We start from the raw sequence: 17,122 nt of genomic DNA, 5'->3' as shown, positions 1-17,122 counted from the left end.
TTTTTACTACAGTGCTGGAGTCTTTATGGTTTTGAGACATATAATGGTACTTAGTACTTATATAACACATGCAACATAGTCATTAGTTGAGGGCTTGTGACTCCATTAGAAAAGTTGCACGGGTTAAACCAAACTGATTTCAAATCAATCTTGTCAAATTTGTGTAAACCCTTAATGTAGACACATTTAACCCAGTTTGAGAGAGGATTAGCCTAGGTCCATGTATTACCTTATTAAGTGAAGGTGAAATTGACTTAAGTGCGTTTACATTAGGGGTCTGCACTGGTTTAACTAACTCAGTTTAAAATCCAGTTAATTCAACTGATGCACCTAATCTAGAACCAGTCTAACTAAACCTTCTAACACCTGTGGGAGGTAGATAGGTAAATATTAATATCTATATTTTACAGATAGGGACACTAAGGCAGAGTTAAAGTGTCTTGCCCAAGGCGACACAGCAAACCGGGGCAAAGCTAGGATTAGAACTCAGGCCCATTTGCCTCTCTCTCCATGCTGCTTTCATCCTTCCATTCCATACTGCCTCCTGTAAGGAAAAATTGTAAAAGGAAAACTAACAGGGCCTGATCTTGCAGCTAATGGGTGTTGATAGGTTAGCCCCTCACAGGATCACCCCCAGGGGTAGTTGAGCCCACTCAGCACCTGTAGGAGACAATTTTCAGAGATGTTAACCACCCATAACTCCAGCTAAAGTCAATGGGAGCTGCAGGTGCTCAGCACCTCTGAAAATCAGATACTGGGACCTCACAGGACTAACCACAAGACGATGAAAACGGAGCATTCAGAGGTTCTAAAAGAAGTCTTGACACCCCAGATGGTATCAAGAGAGAGAAGAGTGGGGAGGGGATGTTAATTGTTCATTGATCTTCCACAGGTTATAGAACAGTTACTCTGATCTGTGAGGACTGGAAAGAATAATACAACTGGCACATAATGACAGCAGTACAGCTCTGTATCAGCTCATTCACTAGTTCGGTGTAATGCTAGGACAATATAGCTGCAAAATTTATGTTCTCAGCCTAACTGCTTCTTCAGGTTTTATAGCAGCAGCACAAAAATCATAATATTTCCTTCTGACTTATTAGCTGCTATTCAGTCAGTAGCACATCATTTTCTCTCTCTCTCTTTCTGTAGGTCCGTCTTTCTCTCCTCCTCTCTGTCTCTGAACCTTTCTGCCTGTTTCTGAACCTTCCCATCCCTCCTTATGTCAACTTAAGTATCTCTCTCTCTCTCTCTCTGTAACATTCTCCCTGTTCTCAGCAATACAGACAAAGCATTAGCAGCATTTCCATTAGCAAGCTTTATTTGGAGGAGGTTTTTATAACTTGACTAGAAAACATTTGCTCCGGGCTACAGTTGGCATACAAGATCTCTGTCTGGGAGCACTAAAGAGAAAGAAAAAAATGTGTTTGATTAACAACAATGAGGAGGAAAGAATTGGAGAAACCAATTGCTCCATAACGTGTTCTAACTGCTTTGGTATTCTGAAAAATGAGGGAGAGAAAAACAGACATGCTGCCATTTTTAAAATTAGCTACTACACATGGGCATTGAGCCTGTCCATATGGCTATGAACACTCCCATCTCAAGTATATAATTACACAGTAGATGGGAATGGTGCTAAAGGAGCCCTTCCGTGTATTGATTACATAATATGACTTTCCAAAAACCGTTTAGCCCTATATTTATTTAATGGATAGACTGGGACAGACTCTGCAGCAGGCATTTGAATCTACTGGCTACGTAATGAGCATTTTAACGTGCAGATTTATCTGCTCAATTAGAACAATGTGTTCAATTTCCTATGGACCCTTTCTGGCTAATTAGACACAGAATATTATTTTTGGGAGGGATGGGAAGTTTCCTGAATACAGATTTACCAGAGGAAACCAGCTTACAATGAAATTCAAACCATGTGCATTGCTCAGGCAAATATAAGGTAGACCAGGGTTTTCAACCTTTTTCTTTGGGAGGCCCCCTGCCATGCTATAAAAACTCCATGGCCCACCTATATCACAACAACTGTTTTTCTGCATATAAAAGCCAGGGCTGGTGTTGGGGAGTACCAAGCAGGACAATTGCTCATGGGCCTCAAACCACGGGAAGCCCCCCCTCCCCCAAAGCTACATTGCTCAGGCTTTGGCTTCCACTCTGGGTGACATGGCTCAGGGCCCCAGGCTTCAGCCCCATGCACTGGGGCTTTGGCTTTCTGCCCTGAGCCATAGCGAGTCTAATGCTGGCCCTGCTTGGTGGACCACCTGAAACCTGCTTACGGTCCCCTAAGAGGCCCCGGGCCCCTGGTTGAGAACCCCTGAGGTAGATCATGCTCTCCTAGCTCTGAGTGGGGTCTTTTTGTGCATGGATCTTCCCCTTCCTGCTTGGGCAGCCACTTCTGCGGCACCACACCTCCTTTTCATGGATTCACACAGGACTCCACATATGGGGAGGGGGCACACAAGTCCTGCAGGAGACCAATACAATAGTTACCGTGGTCTGAGGCTGTATTAACTTCTTTGCAGAGCCCTCTACCCTCTCACACCCCACCCACTCTGGCTGGCTACTTCTCAGGCTGTTGTGCTTGGGGCCCACTCCTGTAGCATAAACATATCCTTTCCCAGAATTCCAGCCCTGTGGTGTTTTGGGTTTACAGTCTGCCTTTTCAGGGCCACATGAGCTTGAAAGTCAACAGACACACAGAGAGACGTGGCACGGGGTTCTAAACACAATTTACCCTTTGCTTGGCAGCATGAGAACTATACAGATTGAGATGAAATATTGAACACACTTCTTTGCCTTTCCCTGCCTCAGTTTCCTCACCACTCTGGAGAGTTCTTTGGGGTTGGGCAGAGCCCTTTGTGGTACCCAGGATCCTTCCCCTTTCAGCCTGTGGTGTCGCTTCAGAATCATGGAGCTGCTTTAGATCAGCTAGATTTCTCTGACTTTGGCTGGTTTCCCCTATCATTAAACCGGACCCCTTTGTGGTGAAAGCCTGCCCATCTTCTCCTCTTTCCTGCCCAAAGCATCCTGTGCGTCTCTAGAGTTTCTATGTTCCGCTGCTGCTGATTTCCTACTCTCCACGTCACATGCACTCTGCAGAGAAACTTAGTCTCCTCGCTCAGGCAATCTCCTTAGCGTAACCGTTGTTTGGTCAGAGGGCAGTTGTTAATGTTAATGACTGACTATTATCCCTGGCCTGGTAGAGACATACTACAACCTTGTCAGCATTAGTGGATTCCACATCCATATAGTGGCAGTTCATCCATGAAACAGCCATTTCATAATAACTCCATAACACTAACCAGAAATTCATAAGTTGTACAGAGACAGACACCCCGCTCCACCCAAGTTGTCACATCCGCATAACTCACACCAACAGAGTATTTGCTTTTTGTCTCACTCTAGTGGATAGACTTTGTCTGGAAGCCTATACTCTGGCCTCTGAGCTAACGGAGCTGGGCCTCTAGCTCAAGCAGCAGATATTCATGCTTTTAGATCCAGAGGTGCCGGGGTCCCATCAGATGACCCCTCCCAGTGTGTTGTTACTGGAGGTGCGGGTGGACAGGAGACTTTGCAGTGGCACAGCAGGACAGATTCCCTTCATGTGTAAATATAAAATAATTCTTAGTGAAAGAAGCCTATTAAATTCTATAAGAAACAAGTTGTTGATACTGTATATAAATCTATTGATATTTACAGATCTGTCCAAAATAGCCTAATTATCGTGCTGATTATTTCCTGCCGCCTCTGAGAAAATGTCAGGCAAAACATTTACTATAAAGCCTCCCATGTTTTACTGACAGGCTAAAGGTTGTTACTAGGATATAAAAATAGCCAGTCACTTTCCACACAAAAATCAAACAAACAAAAGAAAACAAAAACAAACCCATCCACTGTGCCATGGGGTTGCTTCATTTGAATGTCAATGAGCGCTGAAGGTGAAGGGCAGGCTTTCAAACCTGAGCTAAAACAGCAATAAAACTCAGTCCTGTTCAGCACGATGCTGGGAAAGCTGAACTGACAATGCTCTGAACTGCACTAATGTAAGTAGATATTGTCTGCATTCAGGAACTAGAAGTGATGGGGCATCTTTTCGTGTTTTCAAGTCACTCACATTTTCTTGTCCTCGGAAGAACAAACTCTAGCATTTTGGAGCAGTGCTAGGGTGACCAGACAGCAAGTGTGAAAAATTGGGATGGGGGTAGGGGGCTATAGGAGCCTATATAAGAAAAAGAGCCAAAAATCGGGTCTGTCTCTATAAAATCAGGACATCTGGTCACCCTACAAAGTGCACTCAAGTATTCTCTCACTCTTCTTGATCTTCATTTTTCTATAATGTCATGTGAATGAATGTTATTAGATCTTTGGGTCTAATGGTTCATTTCATGCTGTAGCTTCATGTGTTACTCTTTTCGAAAGGACTGCCTGAGATCATCCACTATTCTTATCCACACCCCCTGTCCCCGCTTTAACAGCTCTTCCTTTTTTAAGCTGACCACATTATGAAGGGGACATAGATTTTGAAGGACCTGCACCCAAGGAGTTGCTACAGTTTTGTATATTCTCTGTCTCTCTTGATAAGGGCCAGTGATGCATTTTTTGTGTGCATATGGAATATGGAATCCATGGCACCAAAAAGCAGAAGCCTTGATTCATAAAGGGATGTAGCATTGCAACACTCAACAATGCAACACCTAGCTTTTAAGCCACCTGAAAAATCGCAGGACTCTACAAAGCCTGGGTTAGGCATCTAGGTTCCCTAAACAACGCATGCGGAGAGATGCACATCTGAGAATGAGATCCACAAAAGCCAGCATGCTAGGTGGGAAGCTATCCAAGCTAGCCAATGGGAGAGGTGTGTTGTAACTCATACTCCTCACAGAACTGGGCACTTATCTCTGCTGGCAACCCACAGCTGGGGACCCCTCTCTTGTGTCTTGGGAGGCTGGCTTAGGAAACTGCCTAACTCCACACCAAATGCCTAGGTGGTAGGGAAGGAGGACCTCCCTGAAAACCTTTGGCTCTGAGGTCAGGGAACTCACATAGGATGTGGGAGACTCTGGGAGTTCCTCTGTCTGCCCAGGGCCGGCGCAAGGATGTTTCGCACCCTAAGTGAAACTTCCACCTTGTGCCCTCCCCCATCCCTGAACTCCCGCCCTGAGGCGCCCTCCCGCAGTTTTCCCCTCCACTCTGAGGTGTCCCCCCTGCGTCAGTTCCCGACCCCCCACCCCCACCCCAGTTCACCCCTGCTCCACCTCCTCCCCGAGAATGCCATCGCTACTTCACTTTTCCCTCCTCCCAGGCTTGCGGTGCCAATCAGCTTAGGCGCTGCAAGCCTGGGAGGTGGGAGAAGTGAAGCAGCCACAGTGTGGGGGGGAAGTGGAGGAAGGGGTGAGCTGGGGCAGGGAGTTCCCCTGAGTGCCTCCTCTCCTCCCTTACTTGCTGCAGGTGGCCCTCTCCGCTCTACCCCACCCCAGCTCCCTCCGCCTAAATGCCAGTGGCGACTGGGGTGGCCAAAGATCTGGCCGCTGCGGTCGCTGCCGAAGAAAATGCCGCCTCCAAATCCTAGCACCCTAGGTGACCGCCTAGGTCACCTAAATGGTTGCACTGGCCCTGTGTCTCCCTGAGAAGAAGGGATCTGAACAGAGGTTCACCACCTCTTGAGTGAATGCCTGCACCACTGGACTACAGAATGATTCTCGCACTCTGGCCCAATTCATATTTAATACAAAGTGGAACAGCTTCAAGGAAAGAGATGGAAAGAGCCCCACATCAGAATATCCCATCATCCTGTGGTTAGGGCATTCGCCTGTAAAGTGGGAAACCCTGTTCAAATCCCTTCTCATCCAGCAGAGGGGTCTCCCACATCCTGAGTAAGTACCCTAACCTGGACTAAGGGTTATAAGGGAGGCCTCCTCCGCCATCTTGTGTAGCGGTAAGCAGTTTCCACAAGCAAGGAAGGTGGAGAAATACTGATCTCCAGCTGGTTTGAGGATTGCACTGGGACTTAGGTGGGAGGTAGCTGCCCAGGTGTCTGTGTGAGGAAGCAGTGCACATGCCAGGAGGCACAGAGAAAATTCAGGCACCAAGTAAGGTTAGGTACCTAAAGGGTTAGATGGCAGCCGATCAGGGAGTTTGTGGGTCACAACGGTGCCTAAAACTGGGATATATGCAATTAAAAGCCCAGATTTAGGAGGTTAAGGCCCTTTGCGAATCTGGTCCTGAGTTCTTTTACTCAGTCTACAAGTACCTACATGGGGAAGAGGGTTCTGTATAAGATGGCTCTTCAGTTTAGGAGAAAGAGGCACAATGTGATCCAAAAGATAGAAAAGATGTAAGACTAGAAGTAAGATGCAAATTTTGACCAGTGAATGTAATTAACCATTGGAACCATTTGCCAGGGATGTGGTGGAGTCTTTAAATCATGACTGGCTGGGCTTCTAAAAGGTGCGCAGTCGCTCAAACAGAAATTACAGACATGATGCAGCTATTACGAGGGGAGGTTCTACAGACTTGTGCAGGAATTCAAATGAGATGATCATAATGGAGCCTTCTGGCCCTAAAATATATTATTATGAACCATCTTTTCAGCACAATACCCCCAGAAAGCATCAGGTACCGAACGTGATGATCTCTCCATCCGGTTTCCATTTCAGTGTCCATGGGCATAATGTACAGAAACGGTACTGGACAAGCAGAGTGTGTCCCGACCAAATGCTTTGAGAACAAGCCAGACCCCTCTGTCTTTCTGTTTTCCATACACAGTCTCAGACCTTAGAGGGTGACCCAGAGACTGGATCTGATCCAGAACATGAAAAGTTGTTGCTCAGTTCATTCAAATAAATTGGAACTTAAACACTGAGTCAAATCCTGAGTGGAGCTTCCTCAGGGCTGGGTCTCTCATCCTGTGGTAAAAACTGCTGGATGGGGCAGAGTGGGAGGAAATTTCCAGAAGGCTCCTCTCATGGGTTGCTCCCCAGTTGTCATCAGGGGAGGGAGTTGCTCTGTGAGCAGGCCCAGTCTCAAAACCTGGTGGAGCCCCCACAAGGCTGATGTGTACCTCAGTGGATCAGCAGGAAGCCAGAGCTTTTTGCCCCAGCACCCCTTCCCTCCTGGAAGTGCACCTCCAATGAAGCCAGGTTACCAGAGACTTGCTTGCTCCCAGCTGCCCAAAGTGACCACCATAAAGGGGAGGGGCAATCATGGAGGGATAGCCTAGGGAAAGATAACAGTGCTCCATAAGGCTGTGTTACCTTTCCTGGGTACTCTGCACAGGGCCATTGGAGAGGACTATGTGAATATACCCATTCCTGCCCAATGCAGTCCCCCAAACGCAACTCATTCTGCCTTCTCCTACTCCCTCCAATGGGTCTTAGGAAGGGAGAAATACTGCTGTGGAGGTGACTGACCTCTCCTTCCATTTTGGAGGGGGATAATATATGCATGGATGGTCTCCATGTGCATGCAGATCTTGGGATAACAATATGGAGGTCAATAGAAATTAACAGAGTACAAGAACTGAGTAAGGTCCGAATAAAGACCTCAGGATTTGGCCCATTCAGAGTTTTGATCACGTAAGGTCCGAGGGCCAGTTTCTGATCTCCATTACACCAATGTAAATCCAGAGTAACTCTACTGACATCAGTGGAATTACTCCAGATTTATACTGGTTCAAGATCAAAATCTAGCAGGGCACAATGGCCATAGGATCTGGCTCATAACCCTTACGTTTGTCTCTTAGTGGAGCTAGAATGTTTGGAAATATTCTTGGATTACTGTGTATAAAATTAGAAAGCAGGCACTGACCCTTCTGAGTAATCTCTCCGGAATAACAGGCCAAACAACCATTCCAAGAAACATTTCCCCAAAGATCTGCCAGCCATTATCCAAACTACCCATAATCGCTTAACTATTATGCTATAGATCTCAACTCAGACTTCCTGGTCAATTTCACTGAGGAGTTCTTAAAAATTGATGGCACAACATGGCCCAATATATTCCATAATGGCCTGACATACCACATTACAATAATACTGAATGAAAATGTATTACTATTTGTGTCCTCTATATTGATCAACCTTGAAAAATGCAAAGTACTATAGAAGTGCTATGCAATATCATAGCTATGTGAACCTCAGCCATCTGTGTGCAGGTTTATAAATGCCCATAACTCTTCCTCTTCTACAGGGACATTTGCCTTGTTCTTTGGGACAATACATCATATCCTTAAACTGTATTTTGTTTGTTGAATTAAGTTGTGTTAGTAAGTTAGCGTGATTTAAAACTGGGTGGAATGCAAAGCGAGGTGAATCCTGAAAAGATATTTCTGTACTGGTTCAACTATTCTAATTGTTCACATGAATTTGCTTCCACTATGTAGGTTTGGTATAAAAAAACAGTTTTGATGGTGACGTTCCAGTAAACTCTACTTGTCTGTGAACATTTTAATGAAGTAGGCTACTGTCAGGGATCTAGCTTGAAACCGGCACATCTTAAGTGTCAGTTGGAGAATATTAATGGAAAATGAATGGTGAGTTCTTAATTGCAAGTATTCACTTTGGAAACCTGATGTTGAGTTACTCTTATCCAGTCCGGGAATGGAAACAAGGCCCATGTGACATGGATGCCCAGTATAAAAAGCACCCTTTTTCAAATATACAAACCCAAAAATTATTTGCGAAATCATTTGGCAAATAATCTTAAATGACAAATGAAACTGAGAAATTCATGATCTGCTCACAGGTTATTTGTGAACAGAAAGAGCAGCAAAATTAATGCAATAAATTATTCCCTACATAATATTCAGCCACTTCCTATAGCATAGTCTTTGGCCACACTCAGCTTTGTTATCACTATGCTACAAAACTGTGTTTGGACCTCACCAGTCATGTAGTTCTTATGCTTACAGTTAGTCCCACTGAAATCTATCCACTTATGTATTTATACTGTGCTCATCCTCATACCAGAGTGTCTTAGGGCTGGTCTACTCTAGGTGGGGAAATCGATCTAAGATACACAACTTCAGCTACATGAATAGCGTGGCTGATGTCGAAGTATCTTAGATCGAGTTACCTACCGTCCTCACAGCGCAGGATCGACGTCCGCGGCTCCCCCTGTCAACTCTGCTACCGCCGTTCACGTTGGTGGAGTTCCGGAGTCGAAAGGAGCTCGTTCGGGGATCGATACATCACGTCTAGATGAAACATGATATATCGATCCCCGAGAAATCGATTGTTACCCGCCGATACGGCCAGTAGTGAAGACGTACCTTTACATAAACCATCAAAAATCAATGGAGCTACCCACATAAATAAGGGCTGTAGGATTGATCCTGCATTTATATTGCAGGTATCTTTGAGTTGACACTACCATATGGTATGGAAAACAAATCTGCTAGCTCATAAAAAAAGCCATCTTCATTTTTGCCCCATGGCAGGATCGATAATTTAGTGAACAGCTTTCTAGAAGTCTAGATAACACAAGCTTGCATACAGTTGAAGAGCCTGCTTCAATACAGATATTTCTTGTAACTCATCCTGAAACTATTTAAGTATTCTGACAGAATGTGACCCACTCATAATAGTCACTGCATTCAGGGACCAATACAAAGCTCTTTCTGTTCCCAGAAAAGGGTTGAGCAGTACATTAAAAGATATTTTAGAAAATCAACTGATCAGATTTCTCATGCATTTGATCTTGTTCACGTGTTAGCCCCTGTTGGGAAGTCCATTCTTACTTATGCAAAGTTGAAACATTTCATTTTTATGAGGTTCCTTATAAACAGTCATTAAAAATATCCTGATGATCAGGACTTACATTTTCACAGGAAAGAATGAATGGTATGGTGGCTCAATTTTTCCCTTTATCATAGAAAGGAAGGAGGGACTTATTAATAACACGGGATAGAAAGTCATGGGATCGGAGTTATATTCCCAGTTGCACCACAGGTTTCTGGAGTGACCTTCGACAAGTCACTTAAACTTTCTGTGCCTCAATTTCCTCATCTAGAAGACAAGGATAATGATATTCACCTACCTGACTGGATTAATTCATTAACGTTTGTGGAATGCTATGAAATCCTTGGTGCAAAGACTTTATAGTGTAAGGAATATTAAATGGAGGATACATTTAAGTGTTCATCATGTTAGAAAAGCCTAATGGTAAAAGCCCATAATGTAATTGTAATTAGCATTAAATGGGTGTGTTTCTAGTGGGGTCCCATAGGGATCCATTCTTGGCCTTATGCTATTTAACATTGTTATTGATGGCTTTGAAGAAAACAAAGTGATCACAGACAAAGTTTGCAGGTGACAACATTTGGAGTGGTAAATAATGAAGAGGACAGGATCCTGCTACAGAGTGGTCTGGATTGCTTGGTAAATTGGGATAAATGTAAACATATCTCTAGGAATAAAAAAAGTCGGCCATACTTCCAGGATGGGGGACTCTGTCATGGGAAGCAGTGACTCTGAAAGAGATTTGGGAGTTTTGGTGAATAATCAGCTGAACATGAGCTCCCAGTGCAATGCTGTGGCCAAAAGGGCTAACGAGATCCTTAGATGCATAAAGAGAGGAATCTCGAGGAGGAGAAGAGAGGTTTTTTACCCCTACATTTGGACTCAATAAGGATGCTGATAAATTGGAGACGAGTCAGAGAAGAGCCACGAGAACGTTGAAAGGACTAGAAAACATACCTTACAGTGATAGACTCAAGGAGCTTAATCTATGTGGCTTAACAAAGAGAAGGTTAAGAGGTGACTTGATTACCGTTTTTAAGTATCTACATGTGGAATAAATACTTAAATAACAGGCTCTTCAATCTAGCAGAGAAAGGCATAATGCAATCCAGTGGCTGGAAGTTGCAGCTAGACAAATTCAGACTGACCACAAAGTATATATTTTTAATGGTGAGAGTAATTAACCAATGGAACAATTTACCAAGGGTCATGGTGGGTTCTCCATCACTGACAATTTTTAAATAAAGGTTGAATGCTCTTCTAAAGATCTGCTCTAGGAATTATTTTGGGGAAGTTCTCTGGCTTGTGTTATACAGGAGGTCAGACTAGATGATGATTCCTTCTGGCCTTGAAATCCATTAATTGCTCTCTTATAATTCTACAGTAAACAGCTGCAGTACTAAATATAGCTCACATTGACATGGCATTTTTTAAACTGAAGGATCCCAAACTGAGGACAGGTCTACACTACAGCCAGGATCAACACTCTGAAATCGATCCACCGGCGGTTGATTTAGTGAGTCTAGTAAATACCTGCCAAATCAACAGCAGATCGCTCTCCAGTCGACCCCTGTACTCTACCTCTGATGAGAAGAGTAAGGTAAGTCGATGAGAGATTTTCTCCTGTCGACCCCCCGTGGTAACTAAGGTACGTCAACGCCAGCTACATTATTCACGTAGCTGTAGTTGCATAGTGTAGGTTGACTTACCATTGTAGTGTAGACATAGCCTGATTTAAAAACTGTATATGTAGGGCCCTACCAAATTTATGGTCCATTTTGATAAATGTCATGGTCATAGGATTTAAAAAATCTAAAATTTCATAGAGTCAGATATTTAAATATGAAATTTCACAGTGTTGTAAACTCCCAACCCAAAAGCAGGTCCTGGGGGGGTTGGAAGGCTATTTGGGAGGGGGTGATGATATTGGCACCCTTACTTCCGCACTGCTGTTGACTCCCCCTCCATCACGTAATATTTGCACGATGTATTGAGTTTCAAGAAGAAGTATAAATAGCAGGAAAGAATCAATTGTGGAGGTGGAGTGAAATTACTACACTCCCTTGTGCTCAGCCTTAGAACCTGCTGATTTGCAATGTGATTCTGCAGTGAAACTCAAAGTCATTTGCTAGGTTGGCTGTGAATACATTCTGAAAAAGGAGAAAACAAATTGAAAGCAGTCAGACTGAACCCGTGATTCAGTTGCTTCATTGTCTTCACAGACAGCAGATGGAAGCTGTTCAGAAGGTTAAAACCCATAGCCAACAGACAGGATTTATGCCCATGATTTAGAAATGTATGACTCATTCCCATTTTGGTCGTTGTCTCAAAACGGCTGCCATTTCCCTTCCCTCAACCCCGTCCATACCATTCATTCTCCTTTTATCTTGATGCACAAAGATTTCAAATGTTTGCTTCTGCTATCTGGAACCTGACTTCCTGCTATTAAGAAGGACATCTTCATATTTAGCAGCACACAACTTTTTTTTTTCTTCCTTTTTTCAAACCAAGCAGAATGTCTAATGATTCTGGGGTTCGCTTCCTGCTCGTAATTAAGTAGGTCACAGCTGTGAAACAAGAGAACAAGAAAATATTCAGATCACACAAAGCCAAGAGTGATCAAATCATTTGCAGCTGAAGGATATGGCAGTGTTTTTAAAGTACTGCAGGAGTCTAGAGTCTAAGAAAAACAAATGCTGGAAAATTGGAGAGTTTTAATTCTGCCCAAACACAGAGGTAATATGAAAAGAAGAGTGCTTATGGGCTGGCGAACTGTTAGCCAATTGAACAGCTTTGTATAACACAAATCAGTTGAAATAAAAAAACCTTCCTCATTTGTTGCTTAGGGGCCATATATTCCATCCATGCAATTCCTACTGCACCATGAAGAATATTGCCCTCGCACTTCCATCCATGCAATTCCCATCTGCCATACATGGCACTAACCTCACTACCCTCTTCTGTAGCTCATATACTTCTTCAGTCCAGGAGCACAAATCCCATTGGACCATATCTTTTTCTGACTTCATATGCCTGACTCCAATAACGTCACAGCACAGCCTCGTTCTAAGCATGAAACTCCCACTGGGCCACATACTTCATTGATCCATGCTTGTAACTCATAGTGTTATGTTGTCACTATTCTGCTATGAATACATTTCCCAATGGGCCACAGGCTGCTCTTAATCACATACAGCTGTCTTCAATCCACACAAGGAACTCCCCCGGACATCAGCATACAGATCTTGGCAGTGCATGGTCCACTGACCTTAACAAGGGACGTGCATACGGGTTGAGGGCATCATGCTGAACAGCCCAACAAGTGTGGTTTTAACTAGTGATGGGCAAACTTCAAGAGATCAGGAGTTTGGGTCTGGTTCAACAATGCACTGCCATCAGCAAATGAATCTATTCAACAATGCTGTGAGCTGGAGAAAGCTGCCATTAGGGAAAGTGAAGCATAGAGGTTAATTGGCTTGACCAAGGCTACACTGAAGTCAGTGGCAAAGGCAGAATTAGAACTCAGGATCCCCTGGTTCCCAGCCTTATGCTCAGTCACTAGGTCAAGCTCTCCCAATTTGCTAAGACTAATTGACTTAGACTAAGACTAAACTTGATAAGTTTATGGAAGGGATGGTATGGTGGGATAGCTTAATTTTGGCAATTGATCTTTGATTATCAGCAGATAAGTATGCCCAGTGGTCGGTGATGGGATGTTGGATAGGATGGGATCCGAGTTACTGCAGAGAATTCTTTCCTGAGTGCTGGCTGGTGAGTCTTGCCCACATGCTCAGGGTTTAGCTGATCGCCATATTTGGGCTCGGGAAGGAATTGGCAGAGGCCCTGGAGGTTTTTCGCCTTCCTCTGCAGCGTGGGGCATGGGTCTCTTGCCGGTGGATTCTCTGCAGCTTGAGGTCTTAAAACCACAATTTGAAGACTTCAATAACTCGGACATAGGTTAGGGGTTTGTTATAGAAGTGGACGGGTAGGGTTCTGTGGCCCTGCTTTGTGCAGGAGGTCAGACTAGATGATCACATTGGTCCCTTCTGACTCTAAAGTCTATAAGTCTATGAGACTTTCTTCCTCTCTAGAGAATTATTCACTTTATCCCATTATCCCACACGTCTGTCCCAAAATGTCTTGTGTCACAGTGACCTTCCTTCAAGCACAGAAAAGCTAAATGGATTCCCTGGGAACCCACCAACACTCTTGTTAGATTGTCCAGAATGGCTAATTGCAGAGCCACACCAAGCACTCCCTTCCCAACTCCTACCATCGGGAGCACATGCAGTCTGTATGCTATTCCTGGCATGGGAAATAAAAACCTGCATCTGTAGGTCAAACTCATGCCTCTCACAGGTTAGTGCAGAGCTTTCACCACAAGGGCGGCTCCTATCTGTACATCTGACTACACCAAAAAGAAATCACACTTTCCTACCGGAGACAACTTTGTTATAAGATCTGTTCTGTAATATGATCTGCAAAACTTCAAACACTCCGAATTTCAAGTGTAGGATATAATCAATATAATCTGTATGTGGTAGGTCGGGTGCAGTGCACAGGCTGCATGGTCTGTCAATGGCTATTTGTCGGCATTCTGGCTCAGTGGTAAAACTCCTGTAACAAAAGCAGGACATACATGCAGGTCCTCTTGTTTCAGGAATCACTACAAACCTGCACCACAACCTGAGTTTCTCTGGGGACCTGAGCTCTGTTTTGTGGGAACCTGGGATGACTTATGGTTTCAGGTGGCAAACTTGGGAATGTTGGTTAAATTTGCCTAATATTTTGAGGTTCACAAACCAGAAACCCAATGGGGCGTGAACCAAAACAAGATCACTACATTTGTTATTTGTATGGTGGCAGTGTCCCAGAGCCCCAGTCCCAGAACAGGGCTCAACTGTGCTAGGAGCTGTACAATTACAGAACAAGATAACAATCCCTCTGCCCCAAATAGCTTACAATCTAATATCAGTTTGTACCAACCCTGGGACTAAAACCACATGGATTTTGACACAGCTGCAATTTATCACGTTGTCCCTGATTCTCTGTCCTGCCCCAGTTCTGCTTAATGCAGGAACGGAGGGGAGGGAGCATCGGTGGCTTTCTGCTGTCTTTGTGGCTCCTTGTATTCTGGGGTGTGTGGGAGCCTGTCTGGCTCTGGGCATAAATTACAGCAGCAACAGTTCCCCTAAGAGTCACTGCATCAGCCAAGACTAGCTGGAGCACAATGGCACTCTGGCCACCCCTAACCTCACAGGCTTGGTCTCCATGCCAGCTCTGTGCCATCTGGGAAAGCTCATAGGCTAGGCTGATTACACCGTGGAGAGGAGATCTGCTATTTTACAGCTCCTTCACACTGCTAAAGTGGCCTAAGGGATTGTAGGGCAACTGAAATCCGACGCAAAGGGTTTCTAATTGTGGCTATAATGATCTCACCCATTTTTTTGCGTGGCGTGAGAGAACAGTGGAGGCCATAACGCTGGCTGAGTGGATTTACATGTAGAGTACAGAAAACCTGACATCGTCCAGGACAGGCGTCTAGTTGGACAAGAGACAATGTTCTGATGGGTAAGTTCCCCCGGGAACCCAGTTGATTGCACGTTTGCCTCTGTGCTTGGGTTTGTCAAAATAGTGGTTAAAGTGCGCCCGGAAGAAAAACATTGGCATTCTCAAAAAAAATCTGATTAGAGATTAGTTTAAATTATTATACATTGGTAGTGACTTCATGTTCACTCGAGCCAAGTTTGGGAAAGTGTCATGGGAAAAAACACAAATGCAAGTACATTACATTTTGCTCTTTGTCCTCATCTGACCAGGCTTGATTGGCTCACTCCAGGACAAGTGGCTAAGGACAAGAGTCCTCTCTATGCTGGCCACCCTAGCTGGGGAGCACCTCTCCCCCGGGCTGGCAGCTGCCAGCTATCCATCTCATCCAGGGGGAGCTGCATAGGGCAGAATGAGCTGTGTGGCTCCATGGGTGCCCTGTCCCTGAGATCAGATGCTGTGCTAACTTCACCATGGTCCATAAGGCTGGTGGTGGTGCCCATTGGCGTGTGATTGGACCTGAGGGTTTGCTGCTGCTGTTGCAGAAGTGATACCATGAGAGAGGCTATGCTGGCTAGATAGCTCATCAATTTCCATTGGTATCTGAGATTTGGCCTCTTCTTTCATCTGGTGTTTATTTTATTTTGCTTTGCTTGTTTGTTGGCTAGTTAGTTTTAAGAATATCAATGTCTGTGACTGAAATTTTCCTGGAGATGCATTTAAACAAGTCCCCAAGTGATATATTTTGGACGTTCAAAAATATAACACCATGCAATCAGTGCGCCCATCCTGTTAAGTGCTATTCTAAACTTCTGTAATGGGCCCTGGATCTGAACACACAGATAATGTAATGGTGAGGGTCTTTACATTGCATTGGCAGATGGAAACGTGAAACTTTTGTACTATAGTTTGTCTTGCTTGCAGGGGTGGCTCTAGTTTTTTTGCTGCCCCAAGCATGGCAGGCAGGCTGCCTTCGGCGGCTTGCCTGCGGGAGGTCCCTGGTCCCACGGATTCGGTGGCATGCCTGCGGGAGGTCCGCTGGTCCTGCGACTTCGTCGTATCCACCGCTGAATCCGTGGGATCGGCGGACCTTCCGCAGGCACGCTGCCGAAGGCTGCCTGATTGCCACCCTCGCAGGGACCGGCAGGACACCCTCTGCAACTTGCCGCCCCAGGTACACGCTTGCTTGTACCTCCTCTGTGTGTATCAAACACTCTAATTTACACCAGGCAAAGTATGCAATTAGTCTCTGCATCCCAAAGAAATTGGATGAAAAGCTTTTGAAAAGATAATGAGCTACAGATGATGATATTTAGTCACGCAAACACACTCTGCAACCCAGCTGTACTTTTGGAGTATATTTAGAAGGTGTAATTAGGGTTATGCCAGATTTGAAATAAGCAAGCAAGTCTCTTAAATGAAGTTTAACCTTGTCTTAGTTTCCAACAGCCATTCTGTGAAAGCAAACTCGGGCTTCATTCGGACCGGGAAAGCTATGTCTATTTTCTCGGCAGAGTTTTGCATCATCGTATATTAGGTAAACTCCCTGTGAAGCAATACATAAGGGCAGGGACCCTGCAATTCATGCAGTTATGATATGGAGGAAGCGTCTGACCCTTTGAGATTTCCACACAACACAAGTACCAGGTATAGAGTATCAGAGGGGTAGCCGTGTTCGTCTGGATCTGTAAAAAAGCGACAAGAGTCCTGTGGCATGTTACAGACTAACAGACATATTGGAACATAAGCTTTCGTGGGTGAATACTCACTTGCATCTGACGAAGTGGGTATTCACCCACAAAAGCTTATGCTCCAATACATCT

At 44.6% G+C, this 17,122-nt stretch overlaps 1 protein-coding gene across 3 annotated transcripts in view; it reads right to left on the bottom strand.

Moving 5' to 3' along the window:
- The window catches only part of FRMD4A (FERM domain containing 4A), a 410,751-nt gene that overhangs the window by 281,972 nt on the left and 111,657 nt on the right, over positions 1-17,122 (bottom strand). The gene's annotated exons all lie outside the window — the stretch shown is intronic.

The sequence above is a fragment of the Gopherus evgoodei genome, chromosome 1, assembly GCF_007399415.2.
Source record: "Gopherus evgoodei ecotype Sinaloan lineage chromosome 1, rGopEvg1_v1.p, whole genome shotgun sequence".
NCBI lineage: Eukaryota > Metazoa > Chordata > Testudines > Testudinidae > Gopherus > Gopherus evgoodei.
Note: the sequence above shows the minus strand (reverse complement) of the source record. Positions and strands in the feature narration are given on the sequence as shown.